General features: G+C 42.8%; 1 pseudogene; it reads right to left on the bottom strand.

Annotated features, from left to right (window-relative positions):
- Positions 1 to 8,224: 8,224 nt before the first annotated feature.
- On the bottom strand, positions 8,225 to 9,829 carry LOC113619880 (UPF0472 protein C16orf72 homolog pseudogene; annotated as a pseudogene).
- Between the last annotated feature and the right edge of the window lie 6,885 nt (positions 9,830 to 16,714).

Raw genomic sequence — 16,714 nt, 5'->3', positions numbered from 1 at the left:
AATGGAATAATTTTACTCTAAACAGAGAGGGTATCAGAAAGCAGATAAAATAATAAGAGTTTAGGCAGATAAAACTGAAGTGTCCTCATGTTGCTTCTATTACTCTATTTATTGGCTCCCCATCATACCTACAAAATGATTCAAAATACTTTTGTACTGCTTCATTTTCACCTTGATTATCCATCAATCTCCTCTACTTCGATCCATTGCAATTCAGTAGCTCAGGAATATCTGGCCTGTGACTTGCCCTTTAGAGAACATACCTCCAATTTGACCTTGGACAAAGTGATTGGCATTGCTCCATACCCATGGTCATCAGACTATGCCCTGCAAACCAAATCCAGCCTACAACCCTTTTTTCTGCTGCCCAGAACTAAGAATGATTTTTGTTTTTTTGTTTTGCGGTACGCGGTCCTCTCACTGTTGTGGCCTCTCCCGTTGCAGAGCACAGGCTCCGGACGCGCAGGCTCAGCGGCCATGGCTCACGGGCCCAGCCGCTCCGCGGCATGTGGGATCTTCCCGGACCGGGTCACGAACCCCTGTCCCCTGCAACGGCAGGCGGACTCTCAACCACTGCGCCACCAGGGAAGCCCCTAAGAATGGTTTTTACATTTGTAAACACTTAGAAAAAAATAGAAAATTATTTATGAACATTGGTGTTCATAAATAAAATTTAACTGGAACACAGACACCGTCACTCATTACATCCTATCTAAGGAATTCAGCTAATTGTAGTGAGGTAGATGGACCTAGAGTCTGTCATACAGAGTGAAATAAGTCAGAAAGAGAAAAACAAATACTGTATGCTAACACATATATATGGAATCTGGGGTGGACAGAAATAAAAACGCAGACATAGAGAATGGACTTGAGGATATGGGGAGGGGGAAGGGTAAGCTGGGACGAAGTGAGAGAGTGGCATGGACATACATACACTACCAAATGTAAAATAGATAGCTAGTGGGAAGCAGCTGCTTCACATGGGGAGACCAGCTCCATGCTTTGTGACCACCTAGAGGGGTGGGATAGGGAGGGTGGGAGGGAGACGCAAGAGGGAGGAGATATATGTATATGTATATGTATAGCTGATTCACTGTTATACAGCAGAAACTCACCATTGTAAAGCAATTATACTCCAATAAAGATGATAAAAAAAAAGTGAATATACGCACACACACAAAAAGAGTAGAAAACCATAAAAAAAATAAAAAAGAATCCACCTGCCAACGCAGGGGACACATGTTCAAGCACTAATCCTGGAAGATCCCACATGCTGCAGAGCAACCAAGCCTGTGTGCCAGACTACTGAGCCTGTGCTATAGAGGTTGCGAGCCACAACTACTGAAGCCCACGTGCTTAGAGTCTGTGCCTGGCAGTGACAGAAGCCACCACAATGAGAGGCCAGCGCACCACCAAAAAGAGTAGCCTCTGCTCGCCACAACTACAGAAAACCCGTGCACAGCAACGAAGACCCAATGCAGCCAAAAATAAATAAAATAAAATAAATAAATTTAAAAATAAAGAAGAAATCACTCATCAGCACCTGATTCTATTCATGATTGTTTTACAAGCCAGGGGATTCTATGGTTCAATTTTGGTAATTTTTTTCCCTAAGAATTGCTGTAAATGTAAACTGAAATATTTTAGAACAGGCAGAGCTCTAAGTTTATATTTCTAAAAACATAAACGCCTCAGTTTATGATATTAGATTAAGAGGAAGCCATTTTTCCCTTTCCAAAGTCAAAGCATACCATTCGCAGTCCTCCTGCCTTCTCTTGCCATAACTTCCTTCTTACAAGAAGAGGTCAAAAGCATTGTTCCATGAAAATCAAGTGGAGGCTGGTAAAGCATCCTATTGCTTCTGTATTTCCAGAAATATTTGCTCTTCTCAGAGACAACTGGTCACAACTGGAATAAGGTGTTTCCCGAGAAACTTCTGGATCTCCTTCCAAGAACGTTCTTGTGCAGCTACGTGTGGGATCACCTCTCCTCCCCAGTGTATGAAGAGGTGGAGATCGGAGATCCTCCAGGCACAGCACAGTGGGGAGTAGGGGGGCTCTATCAGGTGGCCTATCCCTGGGTAAGACAGCAGGGTCCAGTCGTTCTTCCCATGTCTCCTCAGCTGTTCTATGGCTTGCTCTGCATATACTTTGCTGTTGACATTCATATCTTCTTCTCCCACAATGAAGAGGAAATGTCCCTGGGCCTTTTCAATGGGGAGAAAAAATGTCTCACTGGCTTCAGCTCTAGTATCCTAAAAAATGTGCTGTAACTCTACTAATCCTAAGGTACTGATGGATAGTGAATGAGGAGAGAATGGCCAGAGCTGATTTATGTGACCATGATATACCTGTGGAATGTCAAGAATAAAGTTGGGCCCGTTAATAAGCGCGGCAGCTGTGACTTGCTTTAGTGAATAGCCATGGAGAGTCCAGTCTCTGCTGTTTTGGACATGGAGACTACCCCAATACCCAGGCTAAGGACCTGTAAAAACAAAAACCCCAATTAAATACAATCCGGAGACCAGAAGGGGGAGCTCTCACACCCTGAAACAACAGCAGAGCCCAAAAGGTAAAAAGACTGCTCTTCTTTCCAGGCAAGAACTCAGCCAGTGAAAAGCCTTGGGCTTTTTGTTTACCGTAAGCCCTCCCATCTTCCTTTTCCCCTCCAGAAAATCCTTCTCCTTCCCTTGCTGTGCAGGGACTTGCACATGCTTCACCATGGTTTCAGACCCCAAATTGCAATCTCAGCTGATCCTGAATAACTCCATCTTTGCTGGAGAAATATCTGGCATTCTATTTGTTTTAGGGCAACATTTGGTGGCTCATACAAGGACCAGAGGAGACCCCCAAAGGTTCTAGGGCTGGCGAGCAAAGAGTTGCAGTATCCATGGTTGAGCCCTTTATTGCTCACTGCTTCTCTTGCTGACTCTGGAGTTTGAGGGTACATCTTCCTCCTGGATTCGAGTCCTTGTGGTCTGTAGAATAAGAATGCGGTCTGCCATATCAGTAAACAAAAGATGTTGTGGCCATCAAGCCACCAGTCATTTACAGCCGCACCTGCCCACCCCCAACCACCCATGGAGAGCCCTGAGGAAACTTGGGATGGAAACAAAGAGGATGCTCGCTTTAGATAGCTGAGGTGCATATCAAAGGAATGATTTCAGTGAGCCCAGACTCTTGCATCTTCCTGTACATAGAAAAGCACTAAATTCATTAACTTGAGATGTCTGGTTTTATTTAATTAATAGTAATCTTTTGATGTACCAGGTTTTTGTTGCAAAACTACTACATATCCTGGCTTCTCCCTTACCTCTTCAGAGCAGTCCCTCAGAGCTATCTGAGAGACTGCTCCTGGGCTTAAGCCCTCAGTTTGTCTGTCACAAAAACATAACTCTCAAATTTGAGGTTGTGTTTTTTTCTTATTTTCATTTTTTTTTTTTTTCAGTTGACACCTCTTTGCATTTGAAGCTCTTCAGGCTGTGTGTGGGATCTATTTTAAAGTTTCATTGTTTCTGGTTAAAGCCTTGCTCTGTATGCAAGTACTCTTTTGACACTTCAATCTGACTCTGAGATCAGAGAGTTTCAACTGAAACTGGCTGAGAAGCTGTCAGCTGAGTTCCTTCAGGTACAGGGGCTGTTTCACTGAAATGCAGTCAGTTCAGCCATCAGCCCTTCCTTTGGAATAGGAGCTGTTCCATGGGAACTAGCTGAGAAGCCTTTGGCCTGGCTCCTCCAGGACCAAGCTGTTCCCTTAGAACTGGCTGGTATTAGGCCTGCAGACATTGTGAATGCAAGCTGTTTGAATTGAGCTGTAAATTGTTTAAGCTGTTGGAAAATTATTCTTTTACTCTAGAGAAAAATCTCTGAGAAAAGGGATCCCAGTTATATAAATATTTTGAGAGCACACCCCCTCCCCCTCACTGAGACTCTAGCCAATTTTATATTTAAAAACCTTGGTTCTTCCTCATGCACATTTCTAATTAAATGGACTGACCTGACCACAGGCAATTTAGAATATCAATGGCCATTATGGGTAATTTTGAAATCCCTGAACTTAATTTTCTTAAAACCAAATTGGATTACAAGAGCTCAAAAATCTTCAGAACTGAATGGGATACCTTTTCTGACTGGTATTTTGAGGTGATGGAATAAAATTTACGTTTTGAGTCCAGACAAGAAAATTTAAGCATAACATAGTCCCTGTCTGTATTGGGCCCTCCCTATGTGCAATGTACACCTGATTATACATTAACCAAATTGCCTCAAAGCAGGAATGCCTGCTTGACCATAAAGATCAACATTTTCCCTTCTTCATACACCAGCAATGTAACTCCTTGAAAGACAACATTCTTTTTTTTTTTTTTTTAATTTTTAAACATCTTTATTGGAGTATAGTTGCTTTACAATGGTTAGTTTCTGCTTTATAACAAAGTGAATCAGCTATACATATACATATGTCCCCATATCTCCTCCCTCTTGCGTCTCCCTCCCACCCTCCCTATCCCACCCCTCTAGGTGGTCACAAAGCACAGAGCTGGTCTTCCCATGTGATGCAGCTGCTTCCCACTAGCTACCTATTTTACATTTGGTAGTATATGTAAGTCCATGCCACTCTCTCACTTCGTCCCAGCTTACCTTCCCCCTCCCCATATCCTCAAGTCCATTCTCTATGTCTGAGTCTTTATTTCTGTCTACCCCTAGGTTCTTCAAAACCACTTTTTTTTTTTTTTTTTAGATTCCATATATATATGTGTTAGCATACAGTATTTGTTTTTCTCTTTATGACTTGCTTCACTCTGCATGACAGACCCTAGGTCCATCCACCTCATTACATATAGCTGAATTTTGTTTCTTTTTATGGCTGAGTAATATTCCATTGTATATATGTGACACATCTTCTTTATCCATTCATCTCTTGATGGACACTTAGGTTGCTTCCATGTCCTGGTTATTGTAAATAGCACTGCAATGAACACTGTGGTACATAACTCTTTGAATTACAGTTTTCTCAGGGTATATGCCCATAGTGGGATTGCTGTGTCATATGGTAGCTCTATTTTTAGTTTTTTAAGGAACCTCCATACTGTTCTCCATAGTGGCTGTATCAATTTACATTCCCACCAACAGTGCAAGGGTTCCCTTTTCTCCACACCCTCTCCAGCATTTATTGTTTCTAGATTTTTTGATGATGGACATTCTACTGGTGTGAGGTGATACCCCATTGTAGTTTTGATTTGCATTTCTCTAATGATTAGTGATGTTGAGCATCCTTTCATGTGTTTGTTGGCAATCAGTATATCTTCTCTGGAGAAATGTCTATTTAGGTCTTCTACCCATTTTTGGATTGGGTTGTTTGGTTTCTTGATATTGAGCTTCATGAGCTGCTTGTAAATTTTGGAGATTAATCCTTTGTCAGTTGCTTCATTTGCAAATATTTCCTCCCATTCTGAGGGTCCTTTTCATCTTCTTTATGGTTTCCTTTGCTGTGCAAAAGCTTTTAAGATTCATTAGGTCCCATTTATTTTTGTTTCTATTTCCATTTCTCTAAGAGGTGGGTCAAAAAGGATCTTGCTGTGATTTATGTCATAGAGTGTTCTACCTATGTTTTCCTCTAAGAGTTTTATAGTGTATGGCCTTACATTTAGGTCTTTAATCCATTTTGAGTTTATTTTTGTGTATGGTGTTAGGGAGTGTTCTAATTTCATAGTTTTACATGTACCTGTACAGTTTTCCCAGCACCACTTATTGAAGAGGCTGTCTTTTCTCCACTACATATTCTTGCCTCCTTTATCAAAGATAAGGTGACCATATGTGTGTGGGTTTATCTCTGGGCTTTCTATCCTGTTCCATTGATCTATATTTCTGCTTTTGTGCCAGTACCATACTGTCTTGATTACTGTAGCTTTGCAGTATAGTCTGAAGTCAGGGAGCCTGATTCCTCCAGCTCCACTTTTCTTTCTCAAGATTGCTTTGGCTATTCGGGGTCTTTTGTGTTTCCATACAAATTGTGAAATTTTTTGTTGTAGTTCTGTGAAAAATGCCATTGGTAGTTTGATAGGGATTGCATTGAATCTGTAGATTGCTTTGGGTAGTACAGTCATTTTCACAATGTTGATTCTTCCAATTCAAGAACATGGTATATCTCTCCATCTGTTGGTATCATCTTTAATTTCTTTCATCAGTGTCTTATAGTTTTCTGCATACAGGTCTTTTGTCTCCTTGGGCAGGTTTATTCCTAGGTATTTTATTGTTTTTGTTGCAGTGGTAAATGGGAGTGTTTCCTTAATTTCTCTTTCAGATTTTTCATCATTAGTGTATAAGAATGCAAAAGATTTCTGTGCATTAATTTTGTATCCTGCAACTTTACCAAATTCATTGATTAGCTCTAGTAGTTTTCTGGTAGCATCTTTAGGATTCTCTATGAATAGTGTCACGTCATCTGCAAACAGTGACAGCTTTACTTCTTTTTTTCCGATTTGGATTCCCTTATTTCTTTTTCTTCTCTGATTGCTGTGGCTAAAACTTCCAAAACTATGTTGAATAATAGTGGTGAGAGTGGGCAACCTTGTCTTGTTTCTGATCTTAGTGGAAATGGTGTCAGTTTTTGGACTATGTATCTTTGGCGAACTTTACATAAAACATCAGTGTGCCATTTTGATGTATGATCCTTTGTCTTGAGAATGTATATAACTGTGCCTTTGACTTCTAAACAAGTGGAACAGTCCTCAAAAGGAACAGTCCTTTTCCTTTCTGAAAGACTGTCCCCTGGGTTAAAATCCTCAGGTTGGCTTGAATAAAATTCTCTATTTCTCCTTAAGATCAACTGTTGATTAATTTTTCATCCATAGTGACTTCCTAACATTATCAGGAGTCTACAATTGCCTCTCTGCAAAATAAGGTTTTAAGATTAACTGAGGCAAATGAATGATTTAAAAAGATAAAATGGCTCCTGAAGCCTCAAACTCTTCTTTGGCTTCTTAATCTCAGCCTTTGCCTCTGATGCCGTCTTGTCTCCCTCCCTCACTCATGCCCAGACTCTGCCCCGGGCACCATCTTCCTCCTTCCCTTCAAAGCCACCTACACCTCTTCTACACCCTCAATTTATTCATATGAATTCTCTTACCAAATACCCTTTTTCTCTGAAACTCTCCACATACCCTTTTTCTCTGAACTTATCAGAGCCAGTCCCTTTAAAACTAAGCCTTCTGAGGATGCAAAGCCTTTATTTTTTATATTTCCTGAACTAAAGCTGAACTGTGAGCCATAGTCAAAGATTTTCCCAAAGTAACCGAAGATCCTCACAGGTTTGGTAAGTAATTTAATATAGTCATTCAAACTTATAAACCTGGTTTTTCTAACGTATATCTACTAGTTCATATGCTTGTCGGTGAATGCCAAGCCCAGCATTAGATGAAAACTCCTAATTGGGAAAATCCTGAAAGTTCCCCCTGATGGAGAAAATTTTCACACATTGAGGTATGGAGAAGTCATCTCGGCTTATACATTGTTCAGCTTGAACTTTGTGTGAACTAAACAGCCTGTCAAACACACACAACACATCTGCTTTTTTTTTTTTTTTTCAATTTAAGAAAATGTAATGGGATGTGGAGAATATAGTAGTAGTTGGAGGGGGGAGGGCTGCTAGCTTGCCCTTTTTACAATGTGTACAACTGCATTAAGATTTTATAACAAGAGTGGCATTTATGCTTCTTAAAACTACCTTCTATAGTGGAGTATAATACAGAAAAAAGACACTTCAACAAGAGAAATATGGAATAAATCATAAATCCACTTGATGACAAAGGAAATCAAAATGCTTAAGGAAAACACAACTACATCAAATACTACCATGCACTAAAATTAATCTGACAAACTATGTACACGTCTAGTAATTTTTTTCAAACAATGGTAAAAGATGTGAAACTCTAATTCAGTAGGAACAGATCAATCTCTATTTTGCCTGAGTTTCAAACTTTCTGACAGCATCAACTATTCCACTATATTAGAAACAGCAAGCAGTCTTACGTACTGCATCCATACATCATGGACTTTCTTGCAATAAAATGTTTTTGTGTTTTTAACTTATCGTAAACAAACTCACAATCAGGAGGGGAAAAAAAAAACAACACTTTTTCCAACTCCCATGTTCTGAATGGGGTTTTAGATAAAGAATCAATGTTTGCCAAAGAGAACAAGAATCTCTGTAAGCATTAAAGCTTCGATGATATAGAAGCCCTTTGTATACATCCCAGTTTTTATCACCAGGTTATTTTATTTTAGATGACCTACACTATGGCTCAGAAATATGTTAACTTTTAACAGGACTCATGACCTAACTCACTAATTACTTCTATCTGTTTAGTCACTTGAACAATCCATGTTTTCATCTTGGCTTCAACCAAGTCTTATAATTTTGTCGTTTTATTTTTACAGCAGTATTGAATGTCCTATAAGTACCTCTCCCAGTTCTATCTGGAAGCCAGTATTAGAGAACAAGCAACAACAAACTTACTGACTACATACCCCAGGCTTCTCCAATAATACTTAAACCCCTCAGCCAAGAATGTCTTTTTATGGCAGGTCTGGCCTGGGGAGATGGTGATGGACCTGTTCTCTAACAGTCCTATCAAAGCAAGGCCCTAAGGGACAACAGACATAAGGAAAGTCAAGTTAATTATTCTTACATCTGTCCACTCCCTCTTGGGTCATCGACGCTCAGGTTCTACAGGCACATTCAATAACCTAAGGTGTCAAAGGGAGTTCCCATGAGAACTAGCCCAACAGTTATCTGCCTTACTTGCCCGTAACTGACTAGGCTCTCCAGGTAATTATAAATGCAACAGTATTCTTAAGACACAAGAACTTCCTCTTTGACTCAGAAGAGTAAGGAAACATGTACAATGTAAGTGTGTAAAGCAATAAATTCTAATAAATGTTGCAAAAAATGCTGTTATTGTAACACCAATCAGCTCAAACCAACTTTCTAAAAACATTTTTTTTTAGGATAGGCTGGCTAACATTCAAAAATTGCCCATATAAGTTCTTAGCTTACATTCTATTTAAACATTTCTAGAGCAAGTAGTAACTAGAATAGACAAAAAAACAGACAGTATATCTGGACCTAAACCTAAATGTGAAATTGGGTCCACAGGCACACTCTTAACCATTTTTCCAAAGAAATATGTTTAAACGTCTTTACCATGCAGAGCTATGGCTTCCCGGAAGGGTTGCAAATCAGTCTCTACAGATGAGCTAGTTTCCGTTGAAGTAGCTCGGTTAGGGGACACTACAGTCAGTCTTGGGGGAGCTCTAGAGTTTCGCGGTGGAGGAACTTTTCCACACAAGAAGCTGATCAAATCTTCTCTACGAATAGTTCTTCTGCGCTTTTTAACCCAAGCCAACACATCTTTATTGCGTCGCTGATAGCCAACCTGAATTCCAATATCAAAACTTCGCTGATGGGTATCCACGCTTTCTTTGTAAAGGTTGGTGACGGCAGTGGCTGCATTTTGGAAGGGAACCCAAAGAGAAAGTCCTGGCTGCTGACACACTCGGTCTTTGTAGAGCTGGGCCACGGCGGTGGCCGAGTTCTGGAAGAGGTGCCACAGCTTCTGCTGCTTGTGCTCGGGCTGTGCGGCCGCCGCCGCCTCCTCCTGCAGCTCAGGGGTCAACTGCTCGTCCTGCTCGACCTCGGCCAGGCACTGCCGCTCCCACTTGGAGAACCAGTGCTCGGGCCCGTGCTCCTGGATCTCGGCCTCGCCCTCCTCCTTCCGCTCCTCCATCCTCCGCGGCCTCCCGCGGCCTCGCAGCCACCGCAGCCGCGTCCTGCTCAGGCGGGGCCCCCGCGGGAGCGTCGTCGTCGAGCGGCCCGGCGGCGGGGCCCAGCGGCCGGCGGCGGGGCCCAGCGGCCTGCGGCGGCTCCTCGCGGCGGCCCAGGCCTCCTGCACCCCGACGGCCTGCGAGCCCCGCCCCGCGGCCCCGCGCTGCCCGGGACGACCCCCGACCCGGTCCTCCCCACCCCCGGCCCCTGCCGAAGTGCGCTGCGGAGCGGACGAACACCGCCGCCTCTCGCCTCGCTGGCCCGAGCACGTCTACCGCCCCACCATGGCGCCGCTGCCTCCCTAGGGCCACCGCCTACAGCTCCGCGTAGCCCTGCCGGCGCCACCAAGCCTACCCCGAAGACTGAGGAACGTAGTCGTCGCTGACACCGTCGTCGACGCCTCTGCGGTTGCTGGTCCCCGCCCACATGCTGATGAGAAAGCACCGCCCACCCGGCTCCCCTGCCCGGTTGGGGCGCGCCGGATCCGAGGGCTTCTATTGGTCCAATCCGACCAGTTCCGCTTGCCGGCCTCTAAACGCAGCGCCGTGATTGGCTCATCGGCGTGTCCGTCTGACGTAACCAAAGAGCGAGGGGAAGGGAGTGAAAGGAAGGGTGAAGACGGGGAAAGAGGGGGAGGAGCTGACAGTGGTTGCATCCGAGCCAACCTAAGGCGGGGGTGGGGGGGGTGGGGGGGGTGGGGGGGGTGGAGCACAACACATCTGCTTCAACCATTAAAGTAAAGAATGTCTGTTTTGAAGATGAGGATAAATAAACTCCCTTCTTAACCACATCCATATTAACACTCCCTGAAAGAAAAGGTTCACTTCCCAGACACCAGGGTCCTGTTGTCTCACTCTCTATATACTAAATCTGTCTCTTTTGGACACTTGAAGAATATACCCCTGTCGTGTTTGATGTATGTTCTTTGCTCTGATAAGGTATATGACTATGCTAAAAACCGTGCTTCAACTGAGCAGTTTCTTAGAGTTATCTGAGAGGCTGTCTCCTGGGCTACAGTCCTCAGTTTGGCAAATAAAATTCTTTTCTATTCCTATTACAGGTTGTTATTGATTATTTCCATCAACACCTAAGAGTAAAACACAGAGACCAACCTGCTAACTTACATATGATCAAGCTTGGGCAATTGCTAGGTGACTTTTTCAAAACCTGTTGATTGGAACAAAATTCAGGCTTTTACATGAAAACCTGATGAATCTGCTCATGACTATTACAATCGACTTCAGATTATTTTTAAAGAAAATTCTGATCTTCTTTTAGAGGTTGATTCCACTCAGATAGCTTTAAACTTTATATTTATTAATGGGCTGAACCAGGACCATTCCCTTCTAGTAAAAAGAACCAGGATGGGATGGGAAACTAGAGTTTTCCACTCCAGAGTCTAGTGAATCTGGCAAACCGGCTGTCTCTCACTCTAAATGAGTCACCTCAATGAAAAACCACTGAAATTCTTAATCTTCAACTCCAGCAAATGAAGGTCCCTAAATGAAACCAACCCCCCCCCCCCAGTTTGCCACAAAGAGCTATTGTCACAAAGAGCCAGGATGTCAGAAAAAAGATTGTTACAAATTTAAGCATTTTAGGCACCTTCTGCCCTCTAAGCAGTCTTTCCAATGTCCTCTGAATTCTCAACAATGGGGTTCGGGTGGACTACAGGGGCTCTTCCTAATCTTCCCACTTAATAGAATTGGAGAAACATTTCTCCAGATTGGGGATGAATCTCTTCCAGTCCTAACTGACAATGGAACCACAATCTTGGTACTCAGTGCCACTACTACAAAGCAGTCCCTGCCTTGGAGTACTAAAACAGTTCAAACAGTGGGATCTCTAATGAACCCCAAGAGCTTCCTATCTCTGAACCTATTCCCTTTTGTTTAGGCCCTTTGAGAGATACACACCCTTTTCTCCTTAGTTCCTCTGCCCTTATCCATTTATTAGGTCAAGACTTCTTAAAGAAGTATGCATGGCAGAGTTTCTTTATCCCAAAGGGGGGAAATAATTCTAGATTTGACAATAGTCATCAAAGTAACCAATCATGTAAATTAAATCACCCTTTGACATCTTTAATTGCTTCAGCTCTGACAGTCCTAGAGCTGATTCTGAAAACTCTGATTATTTGTCCCTATTGAATCAGCTACCACCCTCCTACGGACCAAATCTCCACCTGATATTGGCAAAATTTACAGCATGCCTCCCATCACGATTCAGATAAGTCCCTCAAAACCTCTTCCCAGAATTAATCAATACCCTATAAGTAAAGAAGCCCTTCAAGGCATGAAGCCCATAATAGAAGATTACAGGTCTCAAGACACCATTATCCCTGTACTAATCTTTCTAATACTTCTATTTAACCTGTGAGAAAACCTAAGGACCCAGGATGGAGGTTCATCTAGTACCTCCAAGTAATAAACAACACTGTTATCCCTCGACCCCCTGTTGTTCCTAACCCTCATATGTTACTAACATCCATTCTCACTGGAAGTGAATTCTTTACTGTAATTGATTTATGCAGTGCATTTGCTAGTATTCCAGTTGACCAAGCCAGCCAATAACTTTTGCCTTCACTTGGGAAGAAAAACAATTCACTTGGACACTAATGCCTCAGGTTTAACTGATTCCTTATTTCTCAAATCCTGAAGGCTGATCTGGATGATATGAATTACCCTAGAGGTTCTATTTTGTTGCAATATGTGGATGATTTGGTTCTTTGTTCTACTTCTCAAGCCTCCTCATAGGAAGACAGCATCCACTTGCTAAAGCTTTTAGCCTCAAAGGGACATAAAATTACCAAAGAAAAACTGCAGTTTGTCCAAACCCAGGTTTAGGGCATCTGATATCAGAACAAGAACTACACTTATATCCAGATAAACTTTATAGTGTCCTAAGTTTCCCAAAACCCCAAACTAAACACTATCTGTGACTATTTCTTGGGTTAGTTGGTTATGCTGAAATGAGATCCCAAATTTCTCTCTTATGGCCAAACCTCTGTATGTTTTATTCAAGAAAAACAACCCCAGTGAAATTTAATGGGAAAAATCAGATGACGTAGATTTCAAGGCCTTAAAGGAGAGTTGGAAGAACCCACCTGCCCTGGGGCATCCCAATTATCAGATTTCCTTTTTCCTTTTTGTATATGAAAAAGGAAATACCCTTGGGGTACTCATCCCATAACACAGGGACCACCATTGACCCATAGGGTATTATAGCCAGCAACTGGACCCTGTAATATGGGAATACCTGCCTTGCCTTAGAGTCATTAGGCCCCACCTCTTTCAGTTAAAACCACTGAGAGAGACAGGAGAAGATGGCAGAAGAGTAGGACACGGAGATCACCTTCCTCCCCACAGATACATCAGAAATACATCTACACGTGGAACAGCTCCTACAGAACACCTAATGAACACTGGCAGAAGACCTCAGACCTCCCAAAAGGCAAGAAACTCCCCACGTACCTGGGTAGGGCAAAAGAAAAGACAGAAAAAAGAATAGGGACTGGACCTGCACCAGTGGGAGGGAGCTGTGAAGGAGGAAAGGTTTCCACACACTAGAAGCCCCTTCGTGGGTGGAGACTGCAGGGGACGGAGGAGGGAAGCTTCAGAGCCACGGAGGAGAGCGCAGCAGGGGTGTGGAGGGCCAGGCGGAGAGATTCCTGCACAGAGGATCGGTGCCACCCAGCACTCACCATCCCGAGAAGCTAGTCTGCTCACCTGCAGGGACGGGCAGCGGCTGGAAGCTGAGGCTCGGGCTTTGGAGCTTGGATCCCAGGGAGAGGACTAAGGTTGGCGGTGTGAACACAGACTGAAGGGGGCTAGTGCGCCACAGCTAGCTGGGAGAGAGTCCGGGAAAAAGTCTGGACCTGCCGAAGAGACAATACACTTTTTCTTGACTCTTTGTTTCCCGATGCGCGAGGAGAGAGGATTAAGAGCGCTGCTTAAAGGAGCTCCAGAGACAGGCGCGAGCCGTGGCTATCAGCATGGACCCCAGAGATGGGCATGAGATGCTAAGGCTGCTGTGGCAGCCACCAAGAAGCCTGTGTGTGAGCACAGGTCACTATCCCCACCTCCCCTCCCGGGAGCCTGCGCAGCCCGCCACTGCCAGGGTCCCAGGATCCAGGGACAACTTCTCCGGGAGAACGCATGGCGCACCGGCTTCTGCCACCGCAGGCTCGCCCCACATCCGTACCCTTCCCTCCCCCTGGCCTGAGTGAGCCAGAGCCACCGAATCAACAGCTCCTTTAACCCTGTCCTGACTGAGCGAAGATCAGACGCCCTCAGGTGACCTACACGCAGAGGCGGGGCCAAATCCAAAGCTGAAGCCCGGCAGGTGTTCGCACAGAGAAGAGAAAGGGAAATTTCTCCCAGCAGCCTCAAAGCAGTGGATTAAAGCTCCACAATCAACTTGATGTACCCTGCATCTGTGGAATACCTGAATAGACAACGAATCATCCCAAATTGAGGACATGGACTTTGGGAGCAAGATATATTATTTTTTCCCCTTTTCCTCTTTTGGTGAGTGTATATGTGCATGGTTCTGTGCGATATTTTGTCTGTATAGCTTTGCTATCACCATTTGTCCCAGGGTATTGTCCGTCCGTTTTTTTTTTCTCTTTATTTTGAAAATTTTTTCCTTAATAATTGTTTTTTATTTTAATAACTTTATTTTATTTTATCTTACTTTATTTTAGTTTATCCTCTTCCTTTCTTCCTTTCTATTTTTTCTCCCTTTTATTCTGAGCCGTGTGGAGGACAGTCTCTTGGTGCTCCAGCCAGGCGTCAGGGCTGTGCCACTGAGGTGGGAGAGCCAACCGCAGGACACTGGTCCAGAAGAGACCTCCCAGCTCCACGTAATATCAAATGGTGAAAATCTCCCAGAGATCTCCATCTCAACACCAACAGCCAGCTTCACTCAACAACCAGCAAGCTCCAGTGCTGGACACCCTATGACAAACAACTAGCAAGACAGGAACACAGCCCCATCCATTAGCAGAGAGGCTGCCTAAAATCATAGTAAGGCTAGACACCCCAAAACACACCACCAGACGTGGACCTACCCACTAGAAAAACAAGATCCAGCCTCATCCACCAGAACACAGGCATTAGTCCCATCCACCAGGAAACCTACACAACTCACTGAACCAACCTTAGCCACTGAGGACAGACACCAAAAACAATGGGAACTACGAACGTGCAGCCTGTGAAAAGCAGACCCCAAACACAGTAAGATAAGCAAAATGAAAAGACAGAAAAACACACAGCAGATGAAGGAGCAAGGCAAAAACCCACCACACCTAAAAAATGAAGAGGAAGCAGGCAGTCTACCTGAAAAAGAATTCAGAATAATGATAGTAAAGATGATCCAAAATCTTGGAAATAGAATAGACAAAATGCAAGAAATGTTTAACAAGGACCTAGAAGAACTAAAGAGGAAACAAGCAATGATGAACAACACAATAAATGAAATTAAAAATACTCTAGAAGGGATCAATAGCAGAATAACTGAGGCAGAAGAATGGAGAAGTGACCTGGAAGATAAAATAGTGGAAATAACTACTGTAGAGCAGAATAAAGAAAAAAGAATGAAAAGAATTGAGGAGAGTCTCAGAGACCTCTGGACTACATTAAATGCACCAACATTCGAATTATAGGGGTCCCATAAGAAGAAGAGAAAAAGAAAGGGACTGAGAAAATATTTGAAGAGATTATAGTTGAAAACTTCCCTAATATGGGAAAGAAAATAGTTAATCAAGTCCAGGAAGCACAGAGAGTCCCATACAGGATAAATCCAAGGAGAAACAAACCAAGGCACATATTAATCAAACTATCAAAAATTAAATACAAAGAAAACATATTAAAAGCAGCAAGGGAAAAACAACAAATAACACACAAGGGAATCCCCATAAGGTTAAAAGCTGATCTTTCAGCAGAAACTCTGCAAGCCACAAGGGAGTGGCAGGACATATTTAAAGTGATGAAGGGGAAAAACCTACAACCAAGATTACCCTACCCAGCAGGATCTCATTCAGATTTGTTGGAGAAATTAAAACCTTTACAGACAAGCAAACGCTAAGAGAATTCAGCACCACCAAACCAGCTTTACAACAAATGCTAAAGGAACTTCTCTAGGAAGGAAACACAAGAGAAGGAAAAGACCTACAATAACAAACCCAAAACAATTAAGAAAATGGGAATAGGAACATACATATCAATAATTACCTTAAATGTAAATGAATTAAATGGTCCAACGAAAAGACAGACTGGCTGAAAGGATACAAAAACAAGACCCGTATATATGCTGTCTACAAGAGACCAACTTCAGACCTAGGGACACATACAGACTGAAAGTGAGGGGATGGAAAAAGATATTCCATGCAAATGGAAATCTAAAGAAAGCTGGAGTAGCAATTCTCATATCAGACAAAATAGACTTTAAAATAAAGACTATTACAAGAGACAAACAAGGACACTACATAATGATCAAGGGATCAATCCAAGAAGAAGAGATAACAATTGTAAATATTTATGCACCCAACATAGGAGCACCTCAATACATAAGGCAAATACTAACAGCCATAAAAGGGGAAATCGACAGTAACACAATCATAGTAGGGGACTTTAACACCCCACTTTCACCAATGGACAGATCATCCAAAATGAAAATAAATAAGGAAACACAAGTTTTAAATGATACATTAAACAAGATGGACTTAATTTATATTTATAGGACATTCCATCCAAAAACAACAGAATACACATTTTTCTCAAGTGTGCATGGAACATTCTCCAGGATAGATCGTATCTTGGGTCACAAATCAAGCCTTGGCAAATTTAAGAAATCTGAAATCTTATCAAGTATCTTTTTCAACCACAAAGCTATG

This window comes from Aethalodelphis obliquidens, unplaced genomic scaffold (assembly GCF_003676395.1).
Source record: "Aethalodelphis obliquidens isolate GAN/ISIS:26980383/991018 unplaced genomic scaffold, ASM367639v1 scaffold7, whole genome shotgun sequence".
NCBI lineage: Eukaryota > Metazoa > Chordata > Mammalia > Artiodactyla > Delphinidae > Aethalodelphis > Aethalodelphis obliquidens.
This window is presented reverse-complemented; position numbering and strand designations above follow the sequence as displayed.